Raw genomic sequence first — 16,785 nt, 5'->3', positions numbered from 1 at the left:
AGAAATGGATTGGATCAGATTGGTCCTGAAGATTAGAGGTGTTAAACAGGTAGCTGGAAGACAGGAACCAGATTAAAATATAATTGGGAAATATTAACAAAATAAATAAAAATGCAATAAAACATGGATAATGTGTGTGTGTGTGTGTGTGTGTGTGTGTGTGTGTGTGTGTGTGTGAGTTTTAAGCCAGTATGCAAGGCCCTGAGGATCCTTGTGTACATTTCGGTGGACCCTTTTTTCTTTTTGAGTTTGGCACCTCTGCTTTCAGCTCAGCTTTGATTATAGTGCTGCTTCCATAGAGTCAGTGGGAGAGAGAGTGTTGTGCTTTTAAGAATGAACAGTGGTGAAGATAAACTTCACCTGAGTGGCAGGGCTTAGGGACCAATTATCAGGCTGTACTTAATTTCCTTTCTTGTCTGCTTTTCCCCTTCCTGTCACCTCTCAGTGCTTTTGTTAATGCTTTGCTTTGCAGGCATTGTGATTGCCATCCTAAAATAATTCAATAGGGGTTCAGTTGGAAGTACTGTTACCATCACAGCCAATCTGAAGAGGCTTAAAAGAAGATACTGGCCAATGAAAGATCAAGTGGATCTCCATGTGTGTCCCTTCAAGGAAAGAATTAAAAGAGACGATCATTTTCTTCCTTTCCTAAAATTCAGGACCAGATGATCTCAGAGTGTTACAAATCACTTAATATAAAAGAGGTTTCCAAACTCAAAGTAGACATATAGAAAATGTAGCTTTCTTTCTGGTAGTCTTTCCCAAATTCATCTGGCTGTACAATACTGGCTTGAAATAGTGACCCCTCCCCCCCAAATCTTTTTTTTTTTTAAGAAGTTAAGAAACAGGGGCGGCCAGGTAGTACAGCGAGTAAGAGCACTGGCCTCAATGTCTGGGTGACCTGGGGATCGAATTTGGGCTCAGACACTTAGCACCCACCCAGAAACACATGGCCGTGTAACCTTGAGCAAGTTACTTAACCCCAATTGCTTTAAAAAAAAAGTTAAGAAACACTGTTTATTGATAGTTTACACTGACAGGCTCAAGGACATCTACATTAAAACACACACACACATACAAACACACCCCCAACAAAATGAGGCAAATACTGTCCCGCCTGACCCTGGGGGAAAAAAATACCCAAACATTGTGAAAACTGGACCAAACAAAACCCACAGAAAACTGGCTTCTAACAAGACACAACATTGTGAAATGCAAAAGCAAAAGCCAGTCTACAGGCCAAAGGGTCAAACAGGGAGCCAGGGGAGCCCAGGTGCTGGGTTTGGCAGGTCATTTCTCAGGGCTGGAAGTTTGGTCTCTTTGGGGAGTTCCTGGTAGGAACCAGGAGAAAGTGCTACATCTGTGGGCGGCCCCTGAGGGCCCCCTTAAAAGTTCAAAGTTCAGGCCAGAGGTGCTTTGAGTCAGGGTGGGGCTCTCTATCTTTTCCAGTAAAGGGGAACCTGACCCACAATGACCAGAGAAGGCCCATCGAGTGAATTTTTTCGGACTGGAAGCAGTCTGTAGGCTCAGTAGGGGAGGCCATGGGAGGTCACTCTTTTCTGTTTTATTCACATGGCATTGAACCCCACAGGCAACCTGTGGCCACCATGGAAAGGGTGAGGATCCAGCGGAGGAAGGGCGAGTGGGAGAGGAGACTTTGTTGGGGCTTTGGGGCAGCAGTCTCTGTGGAAGTCGGGCCTTGTCCTTTGCTGCCAGGCCTTTTCCGAAGCTCCTGCTTCCCAGAAATGTTTCCGTTCTCCTAGCTCTTGGGTAACAACTCCTGCAGCTCCTCAAACATCTGGATGTTTAGGAGGAAGGATGTCTGTGCCTCCTCCACCACCTTTGTCTTGGTGGCTGGGCTTATCTCAATGGCGTTCATTCGGGAGCGATAAAGCTGCTTGAATTTGGTGGCATTGGCGATGGCTGGGAAACTGAAGAAGGCCACCCCTTCCCCTGTGCTGGGCAGCCCCAGAGGTCCCCCAGGTAGCGCGTGCAGGCGTGGATCACCAGCAGCTCGGGCTCAGTGTGGCCCACTTCATGAAGCCGAGTCACGCTGCTGTGTAAGGGATCTCCTTCCTCCACTGGGGGCCGTACCAGAACTCCATATCCTGCTCCAGGGCAGGGGTCCAGTTCAGCTCATCAGGGAAGTAGATGGGGGTGATGGCAGGGTGGGTCTTATTCCGCTCCAGCTCCTCTTCGAGGGCCAAATAGATGTGATACAGAGAAGACATCACCATCTTGAAGCCCTACCGGGGCACCTGTCCCTTCTGGAAGTTCTTCAGGAATTCCACATTCTCAGCCTGGGTGTGAACTTCCTTTGTGGCTTCTTTCAGGGCTTCTGACAAATCCTGAGGCATGCTTTCTGGCTGCTCTGCCTTGACACCTTCTATCATGATCTCCTTTCTTGGCTTGCCTCTCCCGGCTCCTGTCCCCATTTGCCTTGGTCCATAGTGCCCAAACTCCCCCCCCCCCCAAATCTTAGTACAGTTTTAAACTATTCAAGATTATAGCAGCATTTATCATCATCATCATCATCATATTCTATCATATATAACATATATTATGTTATATATTTAAAATATATATATTTATTATTAACATTAGAGTAGCAGAATTTCCCTAATTAGACTATAGAATGCTGTCTTGAAATACATGGTGTCCCAAAAATCTTAATGCAGTTTTAAGCCATTAAACTACATTAAGACCTTTGAGACACTCTCTGTATATTGGTAGAAACCATAAATACTGGTCTGAAACTTCTATAGACATAATACACTAGGAAATAAAAGGTAGATCTGGGGAATTTTGGAACAAAATAGAGGAACTGAAATTTGTTTTCATACTGAAAAGTTGCTGTATATAATAAGTGTTTTGATGTTTTATATATTTGCAATTAAACACTTTAATGTTGAATTTTTTTTATAGTATGTATAGGTAAATATAAGTTAAAGAACTCTGATTTTTGTCAGTGCAGGTAAGTCTCTCCTCCAATTCAGATAACCCATCTATAATTTCTAGTTTTAGAGAGTTACAAGAACCTTTAATTAATTTATCTCATGGTCATACATATTTCCCTCTTAGATATTTTGAAAATGAATCCCTGAAGGCTTTCAGATTTTATTGGCTCCAATATGACATTCTTATCTGTGTCCTTGGAAGGGATATTAAAGATGTCATCAGAAAATGTATGATTAGCGAAGGGGCAGGCTGGTCAAGGAGTGAGAGTGAGGGATAACAAATGGGTAGCACCAGTACCCATGGGATGTTGAAAGACTTAGAAAATGACCTTCAGAGAGTTGGGAGATCCTTCATGGATGGTTTAGAGGAGGCCATAGACAATAATGGCACAGGTGGGGAACATGTGAATATATCATTACTGTTTATCCCTTCTACATCATGGGCATTAGGGGCACAGCACCCCCACAATCTGGAAAATCTGTGAAAGACTTTTTGGCCCTCCCTTCATGCCAGAGAAGAAGTCTGAATTATTATGGTATTAAATGATAGAACATGTTGATATCATACAATACTGTACATTTATTTTATGCAGTTCTCAGTTTCTAAACTTTTTCTGTATCATCTGCTGGCCTTTGCATGTTGTCTACAGCTTCTATAAAACTCCACCAGAATTCCTATTTAATTTCTTATGCTGACTTGTGATATATCAAAAACTGCAATGGGGAAAGTCACAGTGTGGAAGGGATAACTGTGGAGGCGGCGGTGCCTGCATGGAGATCATAGATCTATTAAAAGGTAATTTTGTATTTAAAACATAATATCGATCTATATCTGTATAGCATTCACTTTCAGGAAACTTTAATTTTCAAATGCTACATTGTCCCATGGGTTAGAATATGCTGTAATGGTTGTCCTTTACCTTATTTGGGGTGGGAAGAGATTGTTAGCTACTAGATCTAACTGGGAAGCCCTTTGCAATACTTTCGTTTTTGGCCAGTCTCCTACATTATAGCAAAAACTCCAGGATATTTCCTAGCGAGGGCTAAGTAATTTATTCTTTTGCCTGTTATATTTTGTTTTATTTTTATGAAGGAGAGTATCTGTGATCCTGGAGTAGTAATCGTTGTTTATATAAACAGTAACCAGTGGTCTGATAAAGCTATTTGTTCTTATACTGAACCAAATGGGGTTGTTACATCTTATGAACCTACAGAAATATAAATAATAGCGGATTAGAGAGGGCTTTGTGTAGAATTAATTGATTGGCCCAATTGAAAATGTTGCCAGCAACAATAAGAAGACAAACAAAGAAAATGGAGACTGCTAAGAGAAATTGTAAGGGAAAATTATGTTCCCTTGAACATTTTTGCAAAGTTAATAGTTGTCAGTGTCTTGGCACATCGATCAATCTTTTGGATAATAACATGCCTAGATTTTGTTTTGGCTCTGCTTAATTTTTTCTCTACTTGTTAACTTATTTCGATGGAATGGTTAAATCTCATAAAATGAGTAATTCTAATATAGAGAATTTTTTAACAGGCTACAAGTGAAAGATTTCATAATTATAGAATCAGAGTTAGAGAGAGTAATGAAAAATCAACTGGTCCAAAGCTCTGTCTTTAGGTGATAACTATCCAAGACAGAAAGGTGGTAATAGTTTTGGGAGCTACAACTAACATATCAGGAGAAGGTTTGAATTATTTAAAAAAAAATCCTGTTTTTAAAAATTTATAAATTTAGATGGTTCTAAGGTTGCCTTTTTGTTTATGCCCAGGAGCTAAGGATACATCAAGATTTCTTTTAATTAGATAGCTTGTCAGAGAAGCAGTTTTTCTCTCTCAAATCTGCTAAATCTAGGGACCTGCAACATGAGAGATGTTGTTTTCCTTATTTTTCTGTAATCTGATGAACAGAATTACATAATCTCAGAGTTTGAAGTGATTGTTAAGGCCATCTACTTCAACCTTTATTCCAGTGAGACTCTCCTCTGCAAAATAATCCTCAGAGTTCTTATCCAGATTTTGCTTGAATACCAGAAGTGAGAAGGGAACTCAATCCATACCTCTGGAGCCAGCCCATTCTCTTTTTGGATAGTTCTAGCTGTTGAGAAGGATTTTCTTATGTTCAGCCTAAATTTTTCTCATTACAACTTCTACCCATTACTAACTGTTTTGCCCTTTGAGGTTATGTAGGATTAGTCTATTCCCTTTTCCACATGGTTAGCTCTTTAGATATTTTAAGTCAGTTATCACATCCTTCCTTACGCCATCTCTTTTTCAGGCTAAATATATCACTTTCTTTCAGAGAATCCTCATATGGCATATACTCAAGGTCATTCACCTTCCTTGTTTCCTTCACCATCTGGATATCTTCATATCCAGATGTGGCAGCCAGAACTGAGCACAGTTTTCCAGATGTGATTGAACAGGCCAGGGTACTGAGGCACATTCACTTCCTCATTTCTGGAAGTTTACATTCACTTTCTTGGCTGCTGTTTGACTCTGTTGGCTCATCACAAATTTGAATACCACTAAAATACTCAATTCTTTCTCATAAAAACTTCTGTCTAGCCATCTCCCCCAACCGCCTTATTTATGAAGTTGATTTTTTGCATCTGTATATATATTTTTTCTTATTAAATTTCATGTTAGTCAGCCCAGTGGTTATAGCCCATCAAGGTCTTTTTGAATCCTGATTTTAATTCACTGTGTCAGCTCTGCCTTCCATTCTTGTGTTTAGTGCCCATTTGATAAGCAAGTCAGCTATGTCTTAATCCAAGGCACTGATGATTTTTAAACAGCCTAGGGACAAACACAGACCCCCAGTGCATTCCACTGGAACTGGCCTTTCAAGCTGACTTCGACTGACCCCTTAATGATTACTTGGTAAATACAGCCATTCTGTGAGTTCCAAATCTAACATAATGTTGTCTTTCCCTTTTATCACCAGAATAACACAGAGATTTTATCAAATGCTTTGCTTTTACTTCCATATTAACTATGTCCATAGCAGTCTTCTTATCTAACTTTGTCAAAGAAAGAAAGGAAAGGAGTTTAGTCCAGTACAACCTACCTTGATGATGCCATGCTGGCTCTTTGTAATAGTTTACTTTTTCACTAATCACTTTTTAATAAAATATGATCTAATTTAAACTGACATCAAACTCACCTACACTTGGCCTTCTCCATCCTATCTCCCCTTTAAAAAAGATTCAGGACACTTGCCGTACTTCTGTCCTGTAGTACTCCTTCTGCCCAGTGACACTTCAAGGATAACTGAAGATGTCTCTACAGTCACATCTCTCAATTCTTTCATTACCTAAGGATGCAATTCATGCAAGCCTGGTGACCTGAGATCATCTTGGATTCACTACCTGATTTCTTCAACTTGGGGACCAACTCCCTAGTCTCCTTTCTTGTGCTGTCATTTCCAATTCCAAGATCATTTTCTTTGGAAGGAAAAACAAACAAACAAAATAGGAGTTGAACAGCTTTGCCTTGTACCTGTGATCATTTGTCTTGCTTTTATTCACCCTGAGCCAATTGTTGCATCCATTTCCATCACCCTCCTCCATCTTCCTAGTTCCTTTGTTATTCTTAGCTTTTTTTTTTTTTTTGCCAGCCCCAGCTAATTCTGAGCTTTTGCATTCCTGGCTTTTTTTCCCTTAGAATGTTATCACTTTTGTATTCGTCCTACCTTAGCTGCTTTTCTTTCCATCTTCTACCGTGTTTCCCTGATAATAAGACACTGTCTTATTATTTTTTTTTGGACAGAAAAACACCAGAGGGCTTATTTTAATGAACATTGACAGCAATTTTAATAAACAGGTAAATGTGAACAAAAAAATGTACCTTTATTCAATAAGCAAATCACTGGGGAAGAACAGGATGACGCGCTCACTGCTGCAGCTCTGATTGGATGCAGCTCGGAGCGTGGCGTGCGTTTCACGGCGGGGGACAGTGCATACAGAGGGTACCGTAATGTAGCGTGTAGCACAGGGGATCACCTTCACTACAGTAGCAATCTCAATAGGGCTTATTTTCGGGGGAGGGCTTATTTTAGAGGAATCTTACACAGTAAGGGGAGGGCTTATTTTCGGGATAGGTCTTATTATCAGGGAAACACGGTATGTATGTCTTTTAAAAAAATATAAGTTAGATGATGATTGTCTCTTGTCTTTCTCGTTGATTTAGAATTGATACTGTTTGTGTCCACAGAATTTTATTCTTGGGAGGTTCTAATTCCTTTCTAGTTGACTTGCCCTGTAGACATATAGTCTTGTGTGATCCTACTGATCTTTCATTTGAGTATCAAAACCTTATTTCCTCAGATTTAGGGTATATGTTGGATTTTCCCCTGCTTTCTCTCCTCAATTACAAATTTGAAGATAAGGTAGTCACTTCCTCCAAGGTCCTCTTCATTTCCACTCCATTAATTAGATCCTCTGTACTGTTGAGAATCAAATCCTAAGTAGAATTTCTTTTTGTTGGTGCCTCCACCTTTTGAATAATGATAATTTCAGAAATCTGGATTATCAAAGCCCTCCCTCTCTGAGCCATAATCCAGTCATTGATCTCTTTCTACCAAGTCTGGTTTCTATGAGATAAAATGTGTCCCTTTTCATTTCTTTAAAATCTCTAGTTCATCTTGCTTATTACACCTGCTACATGCTGTGCTGCTGTTGTCTTTGTTGTTTCTACCACTCAATTCAGTCCTTAATTCATGGAATCAGAGAATTAACCTAATTAAAGAAAGAGATTGGAATTTAGAAATCAGTTGATGTTGTTGTTCAGTTGTTTCAGTTGTGTTTGGCTCTTTGTGACCACATTTGGGGTTTTCTTGGCAAAGATACTGGAGCAGTTTTCCATTTTCTTCTCTAGCTTATTTCACAGATGAGGAAATTGAGGCAAACAGGGCTAAGTGACTTGCCCAGGATCACTCAGCTAGTGTCTGAGGTCAGATTTGAACTTAGAGCTTCCCTAGATCATTATTCCTTATTTTATAGATAAGGCTAGAGATCCCAAAGAAATTCAGTGTCTTGCCCCAGGTCATACACATAGTTTATGCCTGAATCAGAATATTGAATGCTAGGTCTTCCTATCTTTCTAGTCAAGTTTTTTCCTGCTACTCCATGCTCTAGGAGATTTATTATTCTATCTTCAATAAGCAATGTCAGATTTAAAGATAGTGTAAAACCCAAATCCATAGATACTCACTTTCTGCAGCATTCAAGAACAACATAGATTTAAAGTTAGCAGGAAACTAAAATGCCACACATAGTCCAGTCTCATTTTGCAATGAGGAAACAGACTCAGAGAGATCAGGTAACTTGGTTGGGGTTGCGCAGGTAGTTAATGGTCAGCGTGAGATTTGAGCCCAGGTTCCCTGGCTCAGAATCTTTCTACTGTACCATGTTGCTTCTGATTAAGTTCTTTGATCATCTTCTTGCCATTCTCTTATCCTCTAGCCATAGCAAGGAGAAAGCAGAATGGAAGGGCTAGACACCTGTTTGATTTCCAATAGAGACTGTAGCCTAGTTTCCTTTTTTCACTTCCTTTACTTGTATCTAGTTGTCATATATATCTGATAGTGATAGTAGTAATCATTTGCCCTACTCTTTAAAATTCACGATTTCATTATAATTTGGGGAGTCTTCTCAGTTACTTTTTAAAGGACTTCTTTGACTAAAAAGAGTTAGCAACCTTTACAAAGGGAAGAAAGAAACCACAGATTCATAGATTAGATGGAGTTCACAACTTGTGCCAGACCTCTGACATTTAAAATCCTCTCTTAGTGATCAAATGAAACTCTCAAAAGGAAGGTTTTTGAGCTTTTGTCTCTTCTCTGAATCTTGAAGGATTCAGAAATTAAGTTTCAGAAAAAGCGTATCTCCTCATAGACATTTTCTCTGAAAAGTTGTACATGAGAAAATCTTTTATTTTTTATCTCCAGTTACCATTGGGACATGGATGGAGTACTATAAGCACTTAGTTGGTTCCCTCTCCTATTTTTTCTCAAATGTCTTTCTTTTTTTTTTTTTTTTTCAAAATAAGACTAGACTATTGGAGAAACATAAAGCTTAAAAAAAGAAAAATCCTTTCCAGGCAAATACTCCAAAATATGGATGCTTATTTATATTTCAAAGGTCTTTAAAGGCTATAAGAAAATTTCAGTAAAATTTAGGTTACAAGGCATGATTTTCCATCCTTATTTATGATTTTTGTTACATTTCTTATTAAGTTAATTATATCTAATAATATTTAGTATATCTAAATATCTAATCTAACATATTTTCTCATTAACTTCCATTTTCTGTTTTTTTTTTTTAAATGACATAAGGCAAAGAAGTGATTTTTAAAATGGATTAATCAGTTTGAAGTTTAAAGGGTTTTGCTTAAATTATACCTCTAATAGAAAATTGTGAACATGTTGTTATAACCATTAATGATTACTAATTTAAACTAATCTTTTGGTTTTAGGATAAATAGGTGATCTTAACAAGAGAATAATAAGAAGAAATACATTTTAATGGAGAAAATTATGAAATAAAGCTTTGATCCTTTATTTACATATGGAAAGATCACAAATCTTGTGAATTAGATTTTGAGCACTAATAGGATAATTTGGATTAACTCTATGTATGAGCAAAGCAAACCATTCTTAAATTCAAGGAAGAAGACATTTACTCATTAACTTTTTAATTTTCTCAAAGATTATGTTATTCATAGCATTTTGATGGCAGCCGAGAAAGTCAGTAGTTTCCTCAGTGGTTAATGTTTATTTGAAGAATCTGAGGATGGACCAAAATTTGGTATAATTGAACAAGTCAGATGCTAAAAAGAGAAAATATTAACTAAGTTAAATTTTCCTTAACAGAAATTCCCATTTCCTTTGCCATTAGATCAATAAACCAATAAGCATTTATTAAGTACTTACTATATACAATCAATTGTATAATTGATTTAATTTAACAATTCAACTCTGTGGATTGGGGGGGCGCGGTAGGGAGAAAAAAGGGGGGTGTTGAGAGAGAGAGAAAACTCAATTTTAAACAGTGCTGGCTCCTATTTAGGAAAGGTACCACTGTTTTCATTCAATGATTGTCTCCCCAGTGAGTGAGATGGGAGATGTCAATCTGCTATTCCCTCATTTGGTCTCAGTTACTTGTGCCTCTCATAGTATCAACATCTCACTGACTGAGTGTGATTCTAGAGTCTCCTTTTTGTCATAACCACAAATGCTCTATTCATTCTGCTTAGGCTGTGATAGATACAACCTTAGCTGGCCTTCTTAGCATTCCTGGGCAGTTTGAGGCCCCTGCTGTGTTTCCTTTGACTTGCTTGTGTTCTCTCTTGTCCCATGGTGATGCAGGAAGAAGTCATAGTTATGTGGAATTGTAATCACTCTCAAATATAACCATACTTATGTGTGAAGCCCTTTCAAGAATAAGAATACTGTTTTCCCTAATCATAAGTTTTCCTGCCTAGCTAAATTTTTACCTGTTTTTCTCTTCTCTTCTGTTTGAGTCTAAGATGTGGTTCCTGACTGACTTCTGATCAGTAGCATTCCTTTTAAGTAAAAGTTGTTTTATTCATTATATCTGTATCCCCATAATGTAGTACAGAACTTTTTACACAGTAGACATTTAAGAAATGCTTGTTGATTTACTAGATAAAGATAAAATGTACATTCAGTTTTTCCATGGCAGCCTCCTCAGATCTATCATACTATCTCAAATAGACTACTTTCTTTTAAAGCAGCCATAACCCCTTTCCAAATATGGGTAACTTGAAGAATTTTTCAAGGGTAATTTTTGATTATGTATTACTTTTTACTTGTGTATGATCTTAGAACTTAGCTTCTCCATGTGACTCACTTTATTACTTAAAGTTTGGAGCATCGTATATTTTTAAAGATAGTGTACTTTGCACTGTACTCAGTAAAATCTTGTAGTTTCCTATTGCCTCTAGAATCAACTACAATTTGCTCTTTTTAGTTTTTCAAGTCCTTCACAATCTGGCCCCAACCTGTCTTTCCAGCCTGATTGTACATTGCTCCCTATCCTGTGCTGTCTGATACAACCAAAATGACCTTCTCTCTGTTCTCACACACGACACTCCATCTCCCATCTCTTTGCACTAGCTGGCCAGCATGCCCGCAATTCACTAACACCTTCACTTTGCCTCATAGAATCTGTTCTTTTCCTGCAAGACACTTTATGCCCAGCCTTTTTTTTTTTTTAATTAACTCAGAGTTTTTCCTGATCCCTTCAACTGCTAGTGTTCATTCTCTCCTTCATTCCTCTCTCTCTCTTTCTCTTATTATAAACTCCCCTCTTTAACATTTAAAGCTCTTTACTACCTGACCTCATGTAGCAGCAAGCACCCTAGCATACCCAGGATGGCTGCTAGCACTGGTTCTTTGATCTGCTTTTCTAAAGGAAAGCAACTCAAAATGGATTAACAATCTTACTTTAATTAAACAGATATCCATTTACCTAGTTCAGGGGGGAAAGTCAGCACCCTGATGTTCAGAGAATATAAACAGAAGTTACAAGCAGACAAAAAATAAAGAGAAAATAACACAGTTCAGCAGACAGGGCTTCCAGCTGTCTGACCACTACATCCATACCTAGTTAGTCACCAGAGAGAGAAGCACCAACATCTGGGTTTTCAAAGCTGGGGGGCTCAATGGCTGCCCAGAGTCTCATCTGGACAAACCACACAACTCTTCCCATGAGTGAGCCCCAAAGCAAAACCTTGCCTTCTCCAGGGTCAGAGAATATCACAACCCTTGTGACCCACTTGGCTACAAAATAAGAAAAGTTGTGCCTTTCTGAAAAACAAGCCTTCCACGACAGATTCCACATCCAGCTTATTAGGGGGCAGAGTATATTTTCAAGTCAGGGAAGGTCCTCAAATTCACTTAGGCCTATCAAGGGGCAGAGAAGATCTTCAAGTTACCATTACCATTACACCTCACTCATTCCAGTCCTATCATACGTTACTCCCCTGTATTTACTCTGTGGGAAAGCCACAATCACCTTATTGCAATTCCTCATTCATGACACTCCATCCCCCATCCCTGTGCCTTTACTTTAGCTGTTATCCCCTTATGCCTAGAATGTATTTCCTCCTCATCTCCTCCTCTTCCAGTCTCTGCTTTCCAATACCTTGGTCCCTTCTGCCAGGATTTCACAGTCTAAGAATCTAGATTTCTATGAGATTTCATATTCTAAGTGGTACTGCTGTCTTTAATCTGCTATGATTTGGTCATGGTGGGGAATGCCTACATGAGATGAGTAGTTAATTGGATGACCTGAAAGAGTCCTTCCAACTATTAAGATTGTGGTTCTACTAAAAAATTAATTTATGTCCTTTAAAATTACAATAGATTATGCTATTTTAAATAGTTACTCATTTCAGTACAGTAAGTATTTACTAAGTGACTGCTATTTACATGGCAGGCACTTGAATTACAAAGACAAAAATTAAACACTACCTTCAAGGTGTTTGCATTTCACTTGCTGAAGACAACATGTATATGGATAAATAACTACAACATATATAGAATTTGTGTGTGTGTGTGTGTGTGTGTATGTATGGAAGAATACTAATAACTGGGGTGACCATTAAAGACTTTTGTAGAAGGTAGCCAGTAGAACATTTCAAGAATGAGCAAAACTATGAAAAGGCATTTAGGGTGGGGTACAAGAAGTAAACATAAAGGGGAAATAATGTGAAATCAGTTTGGAAAGATTGCCTGGAGACAGATTTTGGAGGGGTTTAAAACTCAAACAGAGGACTTTGTATTTTATCCTAGAGGGAATAGACATATGTGTGTAAGACGTATCTGGCAATTTGTCCAGAAGATGGATGGATAATGAGATGAGATTGGATTGGAAGCAGTGAACTCAATTAGAATGGAGTTGCAATAATCCAGGTGAGAGAAGTGATAAGGGATTGAGCCATGGTGGTAATTATGTGAATGAAGAGATTAGAAGAGAGAAAGGTTGTAAAGGCAGAATCAATGAAATTTGGCAACAGGTTAGGAGTGGTGAGGTCATGGGATCATAGATTTTGAGCTAGAAGGGTGTTAACTTGACTCAGCTTATATGTTTGATATTGTAGTAAATGAGACACACAAAAGATCATTCAAGAGTTAACAAAAGGAGATTTACTTGGCTATAGTGGTAAAAGAATATTCAATAAGGATATACACTAAGGAAACCCTGAGCTTGCTCAGCTGAGCAAGTTCATGTGTCCCTAAGCTGATCATTGTGGCCTGCTAGCCAAGTGTTCAAGAACAGCTGGAGTGCCTTGGGACTGTTTTGTACTCTGGTGACCAGAAAGTGTTGTCAGTAACTTGACCCTTTAGTCCTGTGATCCATTCAGGGCTCAAGGATAGTTTTAATACCTTTTAAGGAAAAACTGGGCTGATTTTTGGGGGGGGGGCATAGAGTTAGAATGCTCCCACCACAAAGAGTCGTAAGTTATTATCTTATAGTTATTACGTAGAATCATAAAAACATCATATAGTTCAATTCAGATGTTTTAAGGTGAGGAAACAGAAGCCTGTAGAGTCTCAGTTTATCTTGTCCAAGATCATTAAGGTATTAAGAGGTAGACTTAAGATTTTTATCCTAAAGTGAGGATTGGGGGGTGGGGAAGAATGTTAAAGTTGAGAATGTTTCCAAGCCTGGGAAGTTAGGAGACAGGCAAGTTTAAAGAGAAAGATGGATTTTAATATGGACACTTTGAATTTGAAATGTCATTTAGGAGGCAGTTGGTGATGTGTGATGTAGGACTGAAGTCCAGGAGATAGATGAGAGTTGATTACATTAATTTTAAAGTCTGTTGTATAATTTACACTTATGGGTCTCATGAGGAAGTATAAAAAGAAGACAGAAGGGTTAAGGGAAAGTAGTATAAAATCGAAGAGAAACAGGAAGTTATGGCATGCCAAGAATGAGGAAAGAAGGAAAGAGGCATTTATTTTTTTTATTTTTTATTTTTGCTTTTTGGAAGGCATTTGGGGTTAAACGGCTTGCCCAAGGTCATATGGCTAGTTTTTGTGTTAAGTGTCTGAGGTCAAATTTGAACTCATGTCCTCTTGACTACAGGGCCAGTGCTCTATTCACTGCACCACGTAGCCGCCCCCAAAGAGGCATTTATTAAGCACCTGCTGTGTGCCAGGCTCTATGCTAATCACTTTACAAATATCATCTTGTTTGATCCTCACAATAACCCTAAGAGGCAGGTGTTATTATTATCCTCAATTTCCAGTTGAGGAAACTGAGACAGATAATGGTTCAGTGACTTTAGCAGGGTCACACAGCTAATATGTCTCTGAGGACATATTTGAGCTCAGGCCTTCCTGACTCTAGACCCTGCTCTATTATCTAGAGATCTTCTGCTGACAAAAAGGAGGACATGATATAGGTGGATTTGGAAGAGATAAGAAGGTTTGGAATAACTGTTGTACAGAGTGTATAGTGAGCCAGTCAGGGTAGAGCAAAATGATTACTTAGAATATTGAAGAACCAGTTAAGATTACATAGGTACTAAACCTAATCAGTACTGTCCTGTAACTGCTTCCAGCTATGGCCAGCAGCACACACAGATAGGAGTGGAGAAGGCAGATAGTGAGATTAAGGTAGGTTTGGAGCTTGGAAAGGGACATAGGATCTGAAGAAAAAGAATAATGTCATATTGGACAAGTTAACTGATGCCAGGATTGTGAAGGGCAAAAGATGAAATGAGAGCAGAAGTGGATGAGCACTGGGAAAGCCATGAGGAATAGAGTGGCTTGAGGTCACATAAGGACAAAGAACAATTGTAAAAGGAATGAGGTGTGTGTGGTGGTGGTGGTACTGGTTAGTGGGAATCGTAACAATAAAAGGCTATGAATTGAGAAGAATTTCAGAATTCTAGATCTTGGAGATTGAACATTTATAGATGATGATGAGATCAAGTATGTGATCATTGTCATAGGTGACTGAGGTGGAATGAAGGGATAGATAATTAGAATTCAGTCATTAAACTAGGATTTTTGGTGAGATACCAACATGTGTGTGAAATCTCCCAAGTAGAACAGGATTTGGGGTAGAAAGGATGACTGAACCTGGTGCTAAACTTCTTGAAAAAGGAAGGAGGAATATCTTTGTTCTGCATGTGGCTCACAAAACTCCCTAGTGTAGTATGAACCAGATTAAAATGTAGTTCCTATCAGATTTTAATGTGTTGATATGTTAATAATAATTAAAAAAAAAGAACTTTGTAAACGTGTGGTTTTCTAAGTCAATATATTAATATAATATATTATTAAATTATTTATTATTAAATATATTATTAAAATAATATAATATTAACTCTTAGGGATCCTTATGTACGTCTTAGTGATCTCCATTTCTATTTGAATTTGACACAACTGATGTAGTGGATTGTAGGGGAAGCAAGTATGGGAAATATTTTAATTTTTATATATATTCTTATACATTGGAGGAGAAAAAGGTAGAACCCTGTATTAATGGTAATAGTGAGGGTGTGTGTGTGTGTGTGTGTGTGTGTGTATCTCTTTGTTTTAGGCCGTTCTCATATTAGTGTCTTTTTCTTCTGGCATGCTTTGGCCTTGAGTTGTTAAAATAGTCCATTAGTGCCTTGGTCTCAATGCTGTTTTGTAATGTATGCCCTGGGAATGTTTAGTGAGTGATAATGAAAGTGATACATTGTTCAAACATAAAAAGAAACATTGTTCATACCATTTGAGAATATTTGAGTGGGTCAACAAAACCAATGGGTTCGATTTTTCACAATAATTTCTTTTTGAGAAAAGTACTTACTATGCTTTTATCGCTGATCTTGATCCACCTTTGGGGTTACTAATGAATGCCAGCAGTTTTACCTGGTGTTTATTATCTTTTTACAATACCAGAAGTATAGGAGCAAATATCCATTAAAAGTACATATTAGTAATAAAAAATACAAGTATTTTCTCTGAAGTTATAGATTATGGCTTCCCTTTTCTTAAAAAATCGATTTGCTTTTTTTTCCCTCACCTTAGTGGTAGATACTTTTTGAAAGATTTTAGATGGGTATATTTCTCTCTCTCTCTCTCTCTAAATTTTAGACTAAAGGGCTGGAACACAAATACAAAATAGAGAAAAGAAACAAAAACATATCATAAACTTAAATTTTCAAACTTAAATGCAAAGAAAGAAAAGGCATGTCGTGTGCACACCAGAATGAGAGGATTTAAAATATGTGACAATAAATTTTCATTTCAAGAAAGCCTGTATGATCAATAATACAAGTTGTCATGAGAATTGTCCCATCTTTTCTTTTGTTCCCTGCTGTGCACTTTTTTATTCTGTTCTTTTCCCTCTCCCCAACCCCCCCAGAAGGCTACAATAAAGTTTAGATGTGTTTCTCCATAACTATAAATATACCCATACACATATATACATACATATTATATATAGACATATAGATTTCCCAGACATATTCTACTCCTGATCTTTGTGCATATCTTGTCTCCTCCTGCCACCTTTGGCCTCCTCTACTTTACTTTTACCTACTACTTTGCCCTCCTATTACATGCCTACCCCTTTCCAAAGATGCCTCCCCTATGCTCCCATTCCCACAAAACTAAAGACCTTCTGTACTCTCCTTTTACCTGTTCCTTCAGCCTCCCCTCTAAATATCCCTCCTTGTCCTTTCCTCCTTCCCTATGCCCCTACCATTTTATTTCATCTGAATTTAGAAGATTTTTATACTCTTCTAAATATATATGTATTGTTCTCTCTTAAACCCATTCCTGACGAAAGTA

The 16,785-nt window shown here is 38.1% G+C and overlaps 1 protein-coding gene and 1 pseudogene across 13 annotated transcripts in view; one reads left to right on the top strand and one right to left on the bottom strand.

The window, feature by feature from the left end:
* COBLL1 (cordon-bleu WH2 repeat protein like 1) overlaps positions 1-16,785 on the top strand; it is a 186,773-nt gene that overhangs the window by 31,453 nt on the left and 138,535 nt on the right. The window contains exon 1 of one of the 13 annotated variants that reach the window (XM_069080137.1): positions 3,626-3,753. The exons of the other annotated variants lie outside the window; for them this stretch is intronic. The gene's annotated coding sequence lies outside the window, so the exon portion shown is untranslated. Of the gene's footprint in view, positions 1-3,625; positions 3,754-16,785 lie in introns of those variants that run through there. 13 annotated transcript variants of the gene reach the window in all.
* LOC138155017 (heme oxygenase 1 pseudogene) lies at positions 1,605-2,455 on the bottom strand (annotated as a pseudogene).

This window comes from Petaurus breviceps, unplaced genomic scaffold (assembly GCF_028583685.1).
Source record: "Petaurus breviceps papuanus isolate PSGF00001 unplaced genomic scaffold, PetGlider_PUasm1.0 91133, whole genome shotgun sequence".
Lineage (NCBI taxonomy): Eukaryota > Metazoa > Chordata > Mammalia > Diprotodontia > Petauridae > Petaurus > Petaurus breviceps.
Note: the sequence above shows the minus strand (reverse complement) of the source record. Positions and strands in the feature narration are given on the sequence as shown.